The sequence below is a fragment of the Chinchilla lanigera genome, unplaced genomic scaffold (genome assembly GCF_000276665.1).
Source record: "Chinchilla lanigera isolate Chin_1 unplaced genomic scaffold, ChiLan1.0 scaffold00027, whole genome shotgun sequence".
Lineage (NCBI taxonomy): Eukaryota > Metazoa > Chordata > Mammalia > Rodentia > Chinchillidae > Chinchilla > Chinchilla lanigera.
The window spans coordinates 16,844,054-16,862,799 of NW_004955428.1; the positions used below are offsets into that span (position 1 = coordinate 16,844,054).

The following is an 18,746-nucleotide window of genomic DNA, read 5'->3' on the forward strand; positions in this document are numbered from 1 at the left end:
AGGAGTCCTGGGCTCTACTGTAAACCAGACATTGTTTTCTGAAAAGATGTAAACTGAGTCAAAGTCCAAGAATCCTGAATTAGACTAGATCCTCTAGAATTGAAATGGGTTTAACCCACTTAGACTCCCTCAGTAACCTGGGATAGACAATTTTTTAATTCCAACCCCTCACTGCTCTGATTCAAGACTTTCCTGATTCAATACACCTCTAAACTGCCCCCTTGCTTTATAATTCTAAATTTTTACTTTTTTCTCAGGTACATCTCAGCCCAAAAAATGATCAAATCAACATATTGAGCAGCCGTCCTTGGATATGAAAATGCTAGAAGATTGTAATCATTTAATTGATGCTAATATCTATAACATGCAATAGTCTTATGCAAGAGGCAGAGGATTTAGTGATGTTGTCAAGTTAAACATTAACAAATAAATAAATACTTGGTGGAATGAAAGCATCCTAATCATGATATTAAAGCTTAAATATGAAAATTTCATTTTTTAGTTTTGGGGGCTACGGACATTTTAAAGGCAATTAGGAAGATGGGTTGTATGTTAAGTGTTTTGTTATAATTGACATAAAGAATTGTTTTAAAAAATATAACCCAAGTTTATAAAATAAAGGATATTCAAAATTAATTTCTCCTGACCAAATCATATGTAATATTATCACTGATGAGTATAATGTACAGTTCTTACAAAGCCTTTACTACCCAAATCACCCTGTTGAATAAAACATGAACTCCCTCAACCATTAGCTAAATTCAGTAGCTAATATGGGCATTTAAAAAAGTTTAGACACACCAAAGCATGGTAATTTAACATCAGAAACAGTTTTGCATCGGTAATGTTTCCGCTCATGCTGTTATTTTCCACTGACAGGTTAGAGTGAGGTTTTGACACTCTTAATATAACATAGGGTGTTAATCTTATAATCACCCTGTCAGCACTTTCTGTCAGAGTGTTAATGACCACCTTTCAGCCACTCAGAGGCTCTTGCCAATAAAAATAATACCGGCAACCAGCCAACCAGAAGTTATGCAGCTACTTTTTTTTTTCTCATTTTTTAAAAGCTATGAATAAATTTGCAAAAAGTATCAGCTTTAGAGGTGAAGACTACCTCAATGTCCTACTTGCCTACTGCTGTGGTGGACTCCCTACCTACTAATAAAATTGAAGCCTTTCCCTTAGTCTAGGTTTTCACATTACATTTGAACCACTGAAAATATTTCTTAATTTTCACAGAAAAAAAGTCGATCTGACAGAAGATGTAAAGCATCTTTTCCTCCAGCCAGACTGAAAGAGTCAACCACTACCACACAGCAAAGAAACACCAGGAACAAATGCATTCAAAAGCAGCAACTAATCTACACAAGTCTGTCTATTATTTAATGGAAGCCTTTTGCATCCATTGTATAGGGACATCGAAATGAAACAGATTTTTTGAAAAAATTATAACTGTCTGAATTTCTCTGTTCTTTATATGACTTTTTGTTGGATCAAGCATTGGCCTACAAATTTTGATGCTTTTGTTAGTCACCAAGTAAATACAAACCTAGGAATTAAAAATGAGAATTGACAGTGTAAAAGATTATCTCACTAACTAACCCTCTGATACTCTGACATTCATTTCACTCTTGAGTTTTCTTTCTTCCCTTCCCTTTGAAAGATATCCACTTAGCTTTGAGAATTTCCATTGCCTATTAATGCCTACCATCTAGCTCCTCAAAGCTGTTCCCCAAAACATCATGTTTAGACATTGCAAACTGCTGCTGTGTGAATGTGCATGTGCGTGTGTGTGTCTGTGTGTGTGTCTGTGTATGTGTGTGTGCCCAGCAATGTGTTTGTAACATATTTGGCAAAGAAGTGGTTCTATAACACATAATTTCATCTTGAAATGTATGGTCTTTAAATATCACAAATACACTTTTCCCAGTGGAATGCCTACTCAGACAATTATAACCACAAAGATCAGTAAGAAAATCTACCAAAAAGTGAATTGAATCTCTTGCTTTTTTTTTCATTTCAGCTGATATATCTTTTATATCTCTTGTGTGTTAAGTTTTAAAAGAAGTGACATGTAGGCAATAGTATTATGAGTAGTATTGAATGAAACCACAAAGAGTTGACTGATTTATTTTCTGTTAAGGATAAATCTGTCATCCTTTTCTTTTTAATCATAATACTTTGAGATGGTGTTTTATTTTTCCTAATGGCAGACTGCACATGGAAAATATATTTCCAAGAAATAAAATCCGAAGAAATTCACAATATCCTCTTCTCATTGAAAGGTCGGTGAAATGTATCAGCAAAACTTTCCTTGGGTTTGGCTATAAAACAGGGAAAACAATGAAGGACCAAGTATAGAAACTCGGTTTTATGTACATGGTCACATACTTTTTTAAGAAAAATCCCCTTTCCAGAATGTTGATTAAAACAGGATGAAACTAAAATTGGAAGCTACAAAACACAAGTTAAATTTTTAAAAAATGAATGTTAATTTATACAAGCTTTATTTGTATATATTTTGCCTAGAAACAGAATGTAGGAGTAAAGGGAGAAATTGAGTACAAAATTATGAAATAAACGCAACTGCATTTTTCATGTAAAACCCTTATGGTTGTCTTAAAAGAGAGACCGTTCATCTGATCCTGTCTCACATCACATGTGAAATTAAAGTAAAAAGAAATTACACTTATTTTTTTGCTTAAAAGGAATCCATCTTTCAAAAAATGACTGAGGCCACATTATTTCTGTACTCCACAATATCAGTGAAAATGGACCATCTGAGACATCGGAATCCTAGATCCAATTTTGGTTTTTACATATTTAAGACAACCATAAGGGTTTCAACTTACTGAGATGCTGTCTAAAAATAAAAAGAACCAAAAATGTAGTTCAGTGTAAAGGTCCTGAGTTCAATCCTCAGTACAAAAAATAAAATAAAATAAAATAAGAAAATAATAAAATAAAATAGAAGAAAAAGGGGGGAAATGTCATAAAACATATAAGTAGTGATAGCAGCAATTTGGCAATTTGAATTCACCAAAAGAATCTTTTAAGTGCACCCTCAAAATCAAAAAGGGAAATTTTTCAACCTCATAAAGAAAGAAAAAGAAGGGACTGGGGATTTAGCTCAGCGGCAAAAGCGCCTGCCTGGCAAGCGCAAGGTCGTGAGTTCGGTTCCCGGTACCGGAGAAAAACCAAAAAAAACAAAAAGAAAATGAAAGAAAGAAAAAGAACTTGCTGAGGGTGCTAAGATCCACAGCATAATAAAATATTTGGAAGCATTATAACACTCACGTAACTTTTATTATAGACTATTCTTTCAGTTTAATGATTTACATTTTGAGTAGTGAATACAAATGTTAATTATAAACTAATCAGCCCTAATCTGAAGCCTGAAATGCTCCAAAATCTGAAACTTCTTGAGTGCTAACACGACACCACAAGTAGAAATTTCCCTATTGTAAAACTTTGCTTTGCGAACAAAATTACTCAAAATATACAAGATTACTTCAGGTTTTTGTATAAGATGTATGTGAAAGAAATAAATTTCATGTTTAGACTTGAGTCTCACTTGCACATATCTTATTATGTATCTGTACATACTCCACACCTTCAAATCATCTGAAATAAATCCTTGTGGTCAACTGCCATTTCAGATGAGGGATACTCAACCTGTTAATAAAAGATACCATGAAACTTTGTCCTGTAGTATATATTGGCATACCAGGAAAGAGATGATTGCACATAACGGCAAATACAACATTGAAGTTCTCTTTATAAGCAAAAACATCACTTTAGGTTGACTGTGCAGTAAGTGACTCAATTTAAAGGGCATGAGGAAGCTTGGGGTTAGAAGGAAGGCTGGACATAAAGAGCTTTCCAGCAGTCCAGAAGCTGAGCAGCTCAGTGTCTCAGCAGCAGGGGTTGCTCGGTAGCCTTACTGGTTATGGAAAGAAGCTCCTGGACCCTGACTCCCACTGCTCAAACTTCAAAGTCTTTGGCTTTGCTAGTGTGATTAGATGCAGAAAGCACACCCAATAGTCTTCGAGCATCTTCTGAAGGAGGAGGGCAGGCACTTTCAGTAAGCAGAGCCATATCTCAAATAAAGTTGTGGCCAAAACATTAAAATCCATTACAGTTATATTTACCTTCACAATTGAAGCATGATGGTCTTCCACAAGGGACAAGGAAACTAATGTAGAAATATGATAGGTAATGAGAGAAGAGGGGGATGATGGGAAGAGCTTGTTTTATAGATACTCTAAAACCAAACAAATGAAGTCTTCTGCTAACACACTCTCAAAACAGCAAAACATTAATGACTTAGAAGTTATAGGTTGAAGTCACCAGGGACAGACTAAAAGAAACAGGTGCTAAGACATTTACAGAGGCTGATGACAGTTTGCTACTAATTAAATCATTAGCAGAGCATTCTGCCACATTTTGGCAGTACACAACATGCTCAGCTCCGTCTCTCACACCTAGTTTAAAGGACTTCTCTTGGTTTCTTTTTTATCATTAAATAAACTTTGCCTAATTAGCGGTTACCTTCTCAAGTTTGCCAAACACAGCTTGGCACTTCGTCTAACCAAACATGGGATAAACTAAGAACAAACTTTAAGTGAATGACTTTATGGTCTCTTATTAAATGTATCAGATAAAAATACAAAGCAAAATAAAGCAAAGCAAAAAAACAAATTCTCTGCAAACATATCAAAGACCAATTTTTAAAACTTGAGAGCTCTTTGGAGAATTATGAAAATGGAAATTGAAAAACATGCAAATTGAGATTTAAAAGGGAATAGATGATAAGTATGGCTATTTTATCCTCCTACAAATATAAAAATTTAAAACAGTAATCAGAAACCAATTATATCCCAAAATGTACTACTATCATCAAAGAGCAAAGCAATTTTTTCTTCATACAGTTGATTTAACTAAAGAAAAGTCATTAATTTCTCAAATCTTATCATGTGAAACTAAAACTGACCTGTGAAACAACATACTGCTAAGTAGCAGTCTGGAAGAGAGAACTTTATGAAATTGGCCAATAAACTGATACATGCTCAAGAAGAGCGTTTGTGTTTTCAGGGGTGGAGAAAAATTAAAATGGACCCAGACCTCAGAATTTAAAAACCACTTCAAGGAGATATGCATAATTCTTTAGAAAACAACTAAAAAATCCAAGAATGCTTGGCTGTGTAAGAAATTAGAAAATAGCTTGAAACTTTAGGATGAGATAGAATTTTAGAACATGAAAGTGGTAACATGAGCACTCCAGGAAAGGCCAAGACAGGCAGGAGTGTGGTGTCAGTCCTATCGGGGAAGAGGAGTTCTTAAGAGTCACAGTCCCAAGGTGTGGGATAAAAATCCAAGCTGTATAAAGAGTGACAGAAAAAGATACTGATTAGGCAGGGACGCTTCACGGACAGCCTTGAGAGGCACCAAAATAATGTACTTATGCTTAAAGTCGTAGGACCGAACAAGCAATAGGCTTACAATTTAAATCACACAAGTCTAGACGGGATTTCAAGAAAGTATATGGCTACTTCTATGTTTCTTTGACATGATAAACACCAATGGTTTTAAAACAGGAGCAGACATCAAGTAAATCATAGAAACCAGAAAATTTACTGCCAAAGAAAAGGGAAACCCATGGTTATATCAATGATGTAACTCAAACATACAAAAATATGACTTTTTAGAGATAAGAAGCATTATTTAATAAATTAACTGAGTGAAAATGTCACCCTTACTGTGCATTCCTGCTGCTCACAATATAAAGTCAATTATAATGAATTAAAACCCTCAGTCTATGTATCTGGTTAAAAATCAAGGCAGCCACCTGCATGCATATCTTCTTTTTCAAACTGAAAAAAGAGAGGGATTGGGAAGAGAAAAGAAAGTAGAAAAGGGGACAAACACAGATTCACCATTTCAGTGACTTGACTACTTTTTGAAATATGGAAAGCAAAAGGAAGAGTAAATATCTTATCAGAGTAATAACAGACTTATAGTCTACAAAAAGAAATACCAAAAAGCAAGAAGATAATTTTCTCCTCAAGATCTCAGGGCCTGGAGGTTAATAATTTGTCAAAGAATACAAGATAAGATACGCACCTGAAAATGGGATTGCTTAGAAAACGTTTGTGGAACAATTGTCTTTCCCACATATCCACATCCATTATGTTTCTCAATAAATAGTGATATATGAACCTCTCCTAGATACCACCACTGTGTAAAAATTCCCTTTTTGCTACTACTTTGCCAGAATTTTTTCTTTTCTTTTTTTTTTTTTTTTTTTTTTTGTCTTTCTTTACAAGTCATTCTACCTATGGTTTTGGTTGGGATTTCTATGGTGGTTAATGATACTGAGTTTATTAAAACATTTACCATTTATATTACTTTCTTTTTCTTTGAGACAGAGTCTTGCTATTTAATTCAGGGTGGCTTTAAACTTACTATGTAGTCCATGCTGGCCATGATTTCTTGGCTATCCTCCTCTCTTAGTCTCACAAGTGCTGGGATTACAGGCATGCGCTACCACACCTGGCAATTTATATATGTTCTTGTGATAAATGTCCATATCATTTATGCATTGCTCATTTCTTACTTTCTTTTAAATTTCTATTTTTAAGCAATAAGTTATCTGAAACCATAGCTTACCCCTGTATGCCTTCTGGAATGTGAGTTTACTACTCCTATATTAGTTACACTTCTTGCAGCTCTTTGTTAAATCTGGATGATAAAGAGCAAAGCAAACAAAATTAAATAAAGTTAAAGCATTTTATTCATGTTACCACTGGAAACAGAATGGTTAATTAAGTCTGGACTATAAATTTAGTTAGGCATTTTGATTTCTCCACTTCCTTGAATGCTTTTTAAATGCTATTGATAATATTGATGAATATAACCACATTTTTTCTTGTAATTTATTCACTATTTCCTTTCCAATATATTGTTTTTCATTTCTTTTTAAAAAGTATTAGTTTTCTATTGTTACTTGGAGGATGTAACACATTAAACAGGGTGGAAACAAATATTTTGTTTCTTTGGCAGAATCTACTCACAGTTTTCATATGCTGCCCATCTGGAGTTTAAAAGTTTCAGGTTCATATTGAATTGAAAAAAGAAAGATATGTGCAATGAAAGCTTATTTTCCAAGGAGTTGCATTTGTAGCTGCAAATGTTCATCTTGCTCAAGAATGTCATTAAATGTCATTCTGATCTTCTTTAAAACAATAAAACCATGTAGACTTTATTTTCCACTTAAGAATAAGTTTTAAATAGGGAAAATTGAAAATCTCTGCTACCCTCTTTAGTTCTTCAGCAATTTCCTATATCTTGAATTTAACATATTGAAAAGTAATTAGGACATAACTAGATCCCTCACATAGGTTGAGTTTCTACCACTCTTGCTCATATTTTCAATCTTAAAACAAGCTGCCTCAGAGGTGAGCTGTGTGCATGTGTTAATGCCATTAGCTAAACTACCGTCAGATACTGAACTAAAAGGACACACTCAGGATGTGTTCTACTACAATGGCACTTAGAAAATGTGAAGTTTGAAAACTGATTCAATATGTGTGACATATAAATATTGAGTCCTCTAAAACTCACAAACATATTTTCTTTTACTTCAATTTTTTCTTCAAAAACTTGTGCAGTAGAATAAGATTTATGTAGGTAGATGCTACCAAGATTTCTATTGATCAAGACAAACAAACTACATAAGTGTTTTTCAGAGAAAAGCCTTTACAGTCATGTTTCAATTTGTGAAAGTATTAATCATTACTAACATTAAAAGAATTTTAAAAAAACAACAAATATTAGTAATTATACTGTTTGAGCATATTCACCACACTAACTTAAAATGTTCAACCATCTTTTGCTCCCACCTCGAATTGCCAGAAGTTTGTATTTTAATCTGCTTGTATAAAATACTAACCATCTAATTTGTTTGCTTTTATATGAGTACTTCATAGGGTGGTTTTGAGAAGTACAACAAATGTCATAATGTGTCTTAGCATTAGTAAAGGGCAATATTAATTGAGTAACCTACACAACACTTCTATTATTTTGCCCTTCTGCCTCTTTTGTCTATCTGAGATATTCAAAGACAAAAAAAAATTGCCACTTTTAATTTAGTAGGAGGGGAGACCATCCAATGACTATTATTAGATATGTTGCAAGATGAGAAGTACAAATTGGTATAAGGAAATATGTAAGATATGTTATTTGTCATAATAAAACACTGTCTTAGTTACTTTTTCTCATTATTGAGACAAAATGTCCAACACTAACAAATTAAGGGAGGGAAGGTTTATATAGCTCAGAGTTTGTAGAGGTTTCAGTCCGTCACCAGCTGGCTCCAAGGCAGGGTGGCATGGAAGACAGGCAACATCGAGGAGAAACACATCATGGCAGGCAGAAGGTAGCAAAGCAAGCAATGGACAAGACAAGCCTCTTTCTGCCCCTTATATTGTATCCACGATTAGGGCAGTGCCAAACCAATCAGTGGACTGATTTAGTAATCACACAACATTAATCTCAGCATCGCACACTCTACATTCAGTCACCTCTGAAAATTCCCCTCTATGATCACATGAGGCTTTCAGGAGATACATTTACCCAAATCATAGCATTCCATCATTGGCCCCCAAAGACTCAGCATATACATTCCTTTACGCAAAAGGCATTCAGTCCATCTCTAATAGTTGCAAAAGTTCTGACAGTTTCAACGTGGCTGAAAAGTCCAAGTCCCAAATCTCCCCTGAGATTTAAGGCAAATTCTTAACTATGCTTCCCTGTGCAAATGAAAACAAAGTTAAGCACTTCTGACATACAGTGGCATGAGATAAACATTGTCATTCTAAAAGGCACAAATAGAAGATGCAAATGAATGGGACCAAAGCAAGTACAAAATCCAGCAGGGCAAATATTAAGTCCTATAGTTAGACGTTCTATAGTTAAATTCAGTGTCTAAGATAATCTGTGGCAAGATGTGAACTACAAAGAGGTTGGGTGGCCCTGTATTGATGGCTCTTCAGGTGATAGTAGCTCCCATGGATTCTCTTTGGGGCCAGCTTTTCTCCTTCCTTGCAGTTTTTCTCAGACAATCCATGTTTCTGGATTCTCCAAATTCTCAGATCTGAAATACACTTTTGTCTTCATAAAATTTCATATACTGCCCTCTCAGGGACACACTGCCTGGCTTCTTCTGAAGTATTGGTGGAAGCCTTCCTGACCCCACAACTTTTACATTCTTCATTCACCTAAAATCAGCACCATATGGGTGATGCCAAGGTCTGTTGGCAGCTGAAACAGTAGCCAGGCTTCCTTCTCTTTCGCTGTAGGGGTCAAATGCTTGGATTGCTGAGCACTCCTACATCCACTTCCAAGGAATAGCTTTCCTAGACTAACACCATTCTATAACATGGTGCTCTGGGGCTCTCTTCTCAAAGCAAATTTTTTCACCTTTGCAAATCTGAGGCTCTGAAGGCCAAGATCCTGCTGGTTCTTGTTGTGTCATCAGGCCATTTTTTCTGTTGTCTTCTGAAATATTTGGCTTTTCCATTCTAGTCAATTTCCCTTATGTTTCATCTTTCCAGGCCAAAACTTTACTGGAGCTTCCCTTCTGGCCAAACTCAAAGTATTTTGAATCATTCTTCTAGGCTCTTTGCTCTTGATTCTCAACATAAATCTAACTAAAGCCCCCAACAGTAGCCCTGCCACTGTCTTAACATTCAACTGACTTGGAATTTCTATGCAAGATTACTTAATTCACTGCACTTCATCTTAGTCTCAGACAAAGACTCAAAGCAAAATACAGACAAACATTTTACCAAGCCATAACACGCATCATCTGGAGTCTAACAACCAATGCAGTTCTACTTTCCAGTAGAAATCTCCCATGCCTGATCTTGACCAGCATCATTTCTATCAGCATTTTTGTATTATGAGCTCTGACCAGAATCTCCGTCAAGTGCAGTCTAACCTATTCCAGCTCTACTTTTTCTGTTGGCATCTCCAAATCTTTCCTGACTCTTCGCCTGCCTACAAGCCAGTTCCAATGGCTCCTGAACTACATGACCAGGTACAGTCACAGCAATGACCCCACTCTCAATAGCAAATTTTGTTTTAGTTACTTATCTATCATTTCTGGGACAAAACACCCAACACCCACAAGTAAAGGGAATAAAGGTTTAATCAGCTCAGAGTCTGTAGAGGTTTTAGTCCATCATCAGCTGGCTCCAAGTTAGAACGGCATGGCAGATAGTCATCATGAGGGAAAAACACTTTTTGGTGGGCAAAAAAGGTAGCAAAGCAAGCAAGTGACAAGACAAGCCTCTTTCTGTCCCTTATATTGTATCCAGGCTACCAGGATTAGTGCAGTGCCAAACCAACCAGTGGACTGATTTAGTAATCACAAAACCTTGATCCCAGCATCACATACTCTAGATTCAGCTACCTCTGAAAAAGCCCCACCTGTGACCACATGAGGTTTTGGGGAAGACATCAAGACCCAAACCATAAAAAACTCATAGTACAAGTTACCATGTACAATTCAATATTTTTTTGTGTATTTAAAATGTTGTGAAGCAGATTTTCACAACTTTCTTATCTTGCAAACCTGAAATTCTATCTCATAAAGTAATTTGCCTTTCATCCCTTTTGGGTCCTATGGTAAACATATTTCTACTTTCTATTTATGTGAATTTGTCTATTTTAGATACCTCATGTAAGCAGAATCTTATAGCACTTGCTTTTTGTGACTGGTATTCTTAGTATAGTATAATGTCTTCAAGGTGGACCCACTGTAGGATGTGATAAAATTTTTGTGTTTTAAGGCTGAACAATATTATACTGTGTATGTGTACTTTATTTTTTGACCCACTCATGTTTCATGGGCATTTGTATTGCTTTCATTTCTCAGGTATCTTAAATACTGCTATGAACATAGGTGTGCAAATCTCTTTAAAATTCTTCTTTCAATTCTTTGGGGTATATGCCCAGATGTTTGCTTGTTGGATACTACAGTAGAGGTATTTTTAACTTTTGAGGCACTTCTATGCTTCTTTTCATATTGGCTGCACCACTTTAAAATCCAAGCAATAGTGCATAAAGGTTCCAGGCTGCTTACATCCCTGACAGCACTGGTTATTTTCTCTGTCTTTGATAGTAGCCATACTAATAGGTGTCTAACGATAACTTATTGTGGTTTCCCTGATGATTAGAAATGTTAAACTTCTTCTCTATTTTATACTGTTGCTGCCAATTTGTATATCATCTTTGGAGAACTGCCTACTTCAAGTACTTTGTAAGTCTGGTTTTTTTAGTTGAGGCATTTTGTTTTTTGATGTTAAGTTGTAGAAGTTCTTTATTCTGGATATAAATTTCTCACCAAATATGTGATTTTTAAATATGTTCTCTTGTTCTATAGATTGCCCTTTCAGTCTATTGTGCCCCTTGATGCATAAAATAATCAATAACACTCTGTTGTGTGAGATGAAAATATAAAAGTTTTTTTCAATTGATGTAGATCTGTTTGTCTGTTTTGGGTCTTACTTGCTGTACTTTTGGTGTCACAGTCAAGAAATTATTGCCAGATTTAAATGTCGTGGAGCTATGGCTCTACTTTCTTTTATCATGTTAGTGCTTACATTCAGATCTTGAACCCATTTTTTTTTCTATATAGAGTGAATTTAGAGTTCAGTATATTTTTTTTTGCTTGAGGATATTCAATTTTTCCAACAGCGTTTATTGATGAGGCTGCCTCTCCTTATTGGCACCCTTGTTGAGGATCATTTTACCTTATATAGAAAGACTTGTTTCTGGATTCTCTTTTGCATTTTATTAGTCTACTTTGTCCTTACACCAGAACCAAATTGTTTTAATTACTGTAGCTCTGAAATGTTCTGAAATAAGAAAGCGTGTCTTCCAAGTTTGCTCTTCTTCAAATGTACTTTGCCTATTTATGCTGTCCTTTAATTCTATATTATTTAAGGACAAAGTTTTCTATTCCTGCAACAAAACTCGTTGGAATTTTTATGCGGATTTTTATATGGAATCTTTGGATATCTTTGGGTGGAAGTGGTGATAATTGTATAAGCACTCCTCTTTTCTGATTACTATTTGTGTGTAAAATATCCCCTTTCAGTTTTCCATTTTCATCCTCTTTTGTCCATAGTTCTGAAGTGAGTCTCCTCCAGATAGTGAGGCAGCATATAACTGGATCTTTGTTAAGTGCATTCATTGAGTTTGTGTCTTTTGAGTAGAATTCAGTCTATCTATACTTAAAATAATCACTGATATGAAAAGATATCCTGTCATTTGAATGTAGCTTGTCCCTTCAAATTCAGGTAGGATTTTAATCCCCAAAGTCATATGTTAATGGACTAAAAGTGTAGAAACTTAATCTAACTATGGTATTTAGAGGTGAAATCGTGATGAAGTGCTTAGGACTAGATAAAGTCATTAAGGTGGAGCCCTCCTGTGTTTGCATTCTAGGGGCTTTATAAGGAGAGAGAGAGACCATAATACAGGCAAATGTGCTCCCTATCTTTTGCCATGTGATGTTCTGCATTAGCCCAGTATTATATGAGGCTCTTAGAATTTGTACTTCCAGAATTGTGAGTCAAAATTAAATCAATATTCTCTATAGAACACATAACAAACTAATACAGTTTATTAATATTTTATTAATTGGTTTCTGATATATCTCATAACTATTCTGGTCCATCCTTTCCTTTCTTGCTCCCTTACTTTGTAGTTTGTTGGGGGTTTTTTACAGTGATATTGTCTCAGTCACTTTCTTGTTGCTAGTAAAAAATACCTAAAACTCTCAAGTCAAAGGAGGAAAAGTTTACTGTAGCTCACAGTTTGTAGAGGTTTCAGTTCACACTTGGTTGGCTCCAAGGCTGTGTAGCATGTAGAGAAGAAACAGTTCATAACATAGCAGGCAGGAAGCAGCAAGCACTCAAGGCAGGAGGGATACATGCATTACATATATCATTATAAGTCTCTAGGCCATGCCCATAGCTGCCCACCTCCCCCCACCAGGATTTACCTCCCAGCATTCACTCAGCTATAAACCTATCAATGGACTGATACAGTATCACACACCCATGATCCAGTCATCTCCCCAAAGCCCCACTTATGAGCCCATGACACTTTGGAGGGACATCTAGAAATAAGCTATAACAAATATTTTCATTCCTCTTTCATTTTTTTGTGTATTTCCTATAGATATTTTCTTTAAGGTTATCATTGCAATTAAATAAAACATCTTAAGGTTATTACTATAGATACTGTCTTTGTGTTACCATTGCAATTAGATAAAACATTTTAAAGTTGTAACAGTCTATTTTAGTATATTACTTCAATTACATACAAAAGAACTACTCCTTTACAATGCTATTATCATAATTTGTATTATTGTTCTTGTAATTACATTTTTATATAGCATATACTCATTAATATAGATGTTGTATTAAACAGCTTTTCCTTTGCTGATTAAAAATACCCGACACTCAAACTTTAAAGGAGGAGAAGTTTATTTTAGCTCATAGTATAGAGGAATTCAGTCCATGGTCACCTTGCTCCAAGGAAGGAACATCACTGCAGAAGGGCATAGAGTAAAGCCTAGTTTGTAGTGGCAAGGAAGCAGAGTAGGGGAACAGTGTCACAGAGGAAGGACAATGGACCATATGCAGTACCCACAGCCGTGCTGCCACAATTTACCTGGACATACTCAGGAACCTGCTTCACTAACCTGCCAGGCATTGCTAAATCCAATCAGGTCAACATACCAAGATGATACGTTACAATTCACTCCTTGTCAACCTCATACCAAAACACATCTCCTTAAATCATACATAGTTATCAAACAAAGACTATAACAGTTCATGAATTATCCCTAACGTAGTGCAATAACCTCAGGTACAACCAGAAATGCAATAATCCTTTCCCAAAAGGCTCGAGAGTTCCAGGATTGTTCAAAGGTCCAAGTCCAAGTCTCTCCTGAGACTCAAGGCAAACTCTTAGGTATAAACTGTTGTAAAAACAAAAAAATCAATTATATAATATCCAGGTATAATGGCATAGATTAAACAATCCCATTTCAAAAGGAGGAACAGAGGGATAGAAACAAATTAGGCCAAAATGAGATTGAAATTAGTAGAGGAAATATTAAGTCCTGTAGTTCTATATATGGAATCCTGAGCACATGATAGGAAGATGAGAGTTTCAGAGGACATGGGTTGTCCCCTCTCTGTGTATTTTTCTGTTTGCTGCCTTCATGTCCTTTGACTTGGACTGGCTCCACTCATAGCCACAGCCTTCCTCAGGTGACATTCCACATACCTGTCTTCTCCAGTTTTCTGGGGTTTTCACTGCACTTTCTGCTTTATTCACACAGCTTCATGCACTGCTCTTACAAAGCCTCCTTGCCTGGCCTCCCAGACCTTCCTTTGATTTCTCAGTGGAAGACTTCCCAACTCCACAACTCCACAAGTCTTTTTTTTTTTTTTTTTTTTTTGGTATGGGGAATCAATTTCAGGACCTTGTGCTTTCCAGGCAGGCACTTGTGCCACCGAGCTATATCCCCGGTCCTCCACAACTCTTATAATCTGCATGCCATAAAACAAGCATCACATAGACAATGCCAATATGAGCTGTGAGTAGAAGCAGTAGCCAGGCTCCTTTGGATCATGGCTTCAGTGGTATCTGAGTATCTCAATGGCTGAGCATGATGAAATGAATCCTGGAGAACCAATTCCCTAGGAAGCCCCTCTCAAGCAGGAGTCCCAGGTAACATCTTCTCAAATGAAAGGTTTACATTTTGCACCCTTCAGTCTGCCATAGGTGAGGTTTTGCTGATTCCTCAGATTCCCTCAAATTGTCTTTTTTCCCACACAAAGGACTTTTTTTTAACGGTGCTAATCTCTTCAGCAGCCACAATTCCTTTGGCAATAAATTTACGCATGGTTCCTTCTGGGCCAAGGTTTAAAATTTTGAAATATTTCTAATGTGCTTTTTCTTCTCACACTATAAATCTGATTAAAAGCAACTGGCAATACCCATATCACAGTCTGAAGGTTGAGCTGCTTTTAAATTTCCTCCACCAGATCACTCTGCTTTTCAGTATCTTGCAGAGATTCAAAACTTGAGCAATTTTCTGCCAGAACATAGCACACACGACCTCTATCCCAAATGACAGTAAAGATCTTATTCACAACTGAAACCTCCTGAGCTTGACTTTTACTGTCTGTGTACCTATCAGTATTCTAGAGTAATGACCTCTGATCCATCAGAATTTGCTCACAGCATTCTGGGATTTCTATCCTGTTTTGCTGAGCTTTTCCAAATTCTGCACAAATCAGATTGAAAGTCTTCTAATACACTTGGGCACAGCAATGACCATGTGGTACCCACTTCTCTGGTACCAATTTTCTATATTAGTCATCTTTCTTGCCATCAGAACAAAATACCTAATACCCTCAATTTAATGAAGGAATTTAATTGGGTCCGCAATTTTGAAGAATTCAGAACATGGTGAACTCTCCCTGGGGCAGGAACATCACGGAAGAAAAATTTGGTGAAGCAAAGCTGCTTAGTTCATGGCACTGAGAGTAAGAACAAGGGGACAGTACCAGCAAGGATGGGACCAGAGACCAGTCACAGTGCCCAAGACCACACCTCCATGACCCACTTAGAGACACCCAGGAATGTGTTTTGCCAATCTCCTAGGCATTTCTTAATTAATGAAGTTGCCATATTATGTTTAATGACCACAGATATATAATTTTTGACTTTTAAATCCTTTGTATTACAATTACAATAGCATGGGTTACTGGGTGGATTGACAACTCGTTGTCAACTTGTAACACCCTGCTGAACTGAATCAGCATGGTGTTGTGCGTGGGAGGACCACCTGGGGATTGTTAGCGGCAGCATAAGAGGCAGTTGGGAGCTAGTAGAAGCTGTTGGGAGCTGGTAGAAGCTGTTGGGTGCTGTTAGAAGCTGTAAGGAGATGTTGGTTCTCTTGGAGGAGCTTGTCATGCTGGCTTTCCTGATGAACTTGGTTGTTATTGTCCAAGGAGCTTAGGACCTTTTCACTGAGAATGGCTTTGGTTCACTTTTGGGGAGCTCTAGTCCTCAGTGAGCATCACTTCCTGGCTCCAGAGTGGAAGATGGTGCACTACTCAGTCTCCTGGAGAAACTTGTTGTGTTGGCTTTCCTGATGAGAACTCTGCTTTCCTCATCATTAGAGGAGCTTAAGACCTCACTGTTGGGCAGGATGGCTGTGGTACCTTTCAGGGGAGCTCTGGTTCTTACTTTGAACGTTGTTTCCTGGCTCAGCCTGCTAGTACAGAATCTTCATCTTGCTGGTGCAGGCTTTCTAGCTTCCACCACTGACCTTTGGGCCTTCCCAGAGCAGATCTGTGAAACATGTCTGTGTGAGACATTGTCATGGGCTCTAGGCCTCCAGCTGGATTCATGGAAGCATTGTTATGAGCTCTAGGTCTTCAGCTGAATTCATGCAGATATTATTGTGGGATTTAGGCCCTCAGCTGGATTCTTTAGGTCTTCAGTGTGTGGACAGATTTCCCGCACTCTCTTTTTTATATAATTCTTTGGGTGACTATTATAAATAACCCTATAAAATGTGTGTCCTGTATTATACTGTTCCCTTTGCAAAAACCCCAAACTATAAGAGTTACTATATTTTTAATGCTTTCAAATTTACTAGAGAATCCTATACTGTTCCATATCTTTCTGTTACTCTCTACCATCCTTTTGTTGCAACTCAAAAGATTCCTTTTAGCATTTTATGTAGAGCATATCTAATGGTAATGATTTTGGCCATTGTTGGTTATCTAGAAAAGTCATTTCCAGTTTGGAGTCATTTTGCTGGGTAAGATAGTCTTGATTGATAGGTTTTACTTTGATGATTACCTCTTCCCTCCTCCCTCCTTTCTTTCATTCTTTCCTTCCTTTTGCTTTCATCCTTCCTTCCTTTCTTTGTTTTTTGCCAAACTCCTACCTTGAGCTTCAACCGTCTCATTCCACTTTTTTCTGGTCTACAGTGTTTCTTTTGGGAAACCTAAAGATAATCTTATGGAAGCTTCCTTGTATGGGGCAGATTACTATTCTCTTGCAGCCCTTAAGACTTTTATAGACTCAGTGTGATAGTGTGTGTCAGTAATCCCAGCGTTCAGGAGACTGAGCTAAAAACAAAACTAAAATGCAGTGGAAATATTAAAAATATGTCAACATGTCACTGACAAATGCTGTTATAATGTTCATTATGATGAAATCAAGTTAAATAGAAACATAATCTGCTACATCAATAATTTTAGAGATTTATTTGATGGTATATAATTTCCATCTGTTTTCAGGGAACAAAGAAATTTATACAATAATATATTTAATTCACAAATGCTCCTGAAGGACATACAATGAAATATTCTCTGAAATTTGTGAAATTTCAGATCTTTCATGGTGTTTTCCCATTGCCATATTTTATAAATTTTATGTTCAATAATGAAATTTATATTTCTGTAGTAATAAGAAAAACTAAGAAATTTTAAAAATATATGATTCAGAAGTGTCAACACTTTCCAGCACAGATGATCAGACTCCAAAAAGAATAAATCAGGACACAGTGCAAAATTACAGTGAAAGTTAATGTGTACTTATTTTTGCTTGTAATCCCTCTTTCTGTTGTGAAATGTATTTAATATATAGAAGTAATTTTACCATATGGCCAACATAGAAAATTAGGGCTTTTTTTAAAATGAACTCAGATTCAGACTATTTGACAGCAATTTAGATATTTATTGCTGCTTAAAAGGGGAGTATTTAGAATGTAGAATAATCTGAGCATCATGCTCATGTTATAAGTAAAAACAAGAGGCAGTATAAAGAGGAATATATTATTTTCAAACCTTGTCTGTTCTAAGATGCTTCCACGCATTAGCTCATTTAGTCTTCAAGCCAGTCCTCTGAGGTGGACATTCCATCTATCCCACTTTTGCTGAGACAGGCTCAGAGCACTAGGAGATAGCAGCTGTTGTGGTTGTTACAGGTATGGTAATAGAAATGTCAGAAGCATAGTTTTTAACTGCTACCATTCAATGAGCAATCGTATGTGCTGGGGACAGTGCCAGAATTTTAAGTGCCCTTGCCTGCATGATTGTAATGAAATTAATAAATAAGAACTGAAAATATAGACTTTGAGAAGACTCGCTTTGAGGAATGGAGCAAAGGGAGTCAGTAAAACCAAGGGCCTAATAATTGAAAAATGAAGATATATCTAATAAATTCTGTCACATAGTAAGCAATAAAGGAAAGAGTGCAAAAGAATATCCTGGAAGTTTCAAGAAGATCTAGTAAAGTGCCGCTGAGGTCATGTAAAATGAAATCTTGAATTGTTTCAAATTATACTATTCACTGTCTCTCTTTTCTACCTTGAGCTAAGTTATTTCAGGGTCCTGGCAAAAAACTTTCCTCATTGAGCTCAAAATGTTTATTTTGATTCCATAGCGTCCAATTTCAAATGGTAGATATGATAAATAAGAATTCTTTCTTCTTGTTCTTCTTGTTCTTGTTCTTGTTCTTGTTCTTCTTCTTTTTGTTCTTCTTCTTCTTCTTCTTCTTCTTCTTCTTCTTCTTCTTCTTCTTCTTCTTCTTCTTCTTCTTCTTCTTCTTCTTCTTCTTCTTCTTCTCTTCCTCCT

The 18,746-nt window shown here is 36.2% G+C and overlaps 1 protein-coding gene across 3 annotated transcripts in view; it reads left to right on the forward strand.

The window, feature by feature from the left end:
• The window catches only part of LOC106148768, a 125,886-nt gene that overhangs the window by 19,100 nt on the left and 88,040 nt on the right, over positions 1-18,746 (forward strand). Inside the window, exon 2 of one of the 3 annotated variants that reach the window (XR_001234444.1) lies at positions 1,243-1,468. The exons of the other annotated variants lie outside the window; for them this stretch is intronic. The gene's annotated coding sequence lies outside the window, so the exon portion shown is untranslated. Of the gene's footprint in view, positions 1-1,242; positions 1,469-18,746 lie in introns of those variants that run through there. 3 annotated transcript variants of the gene reach the window in all.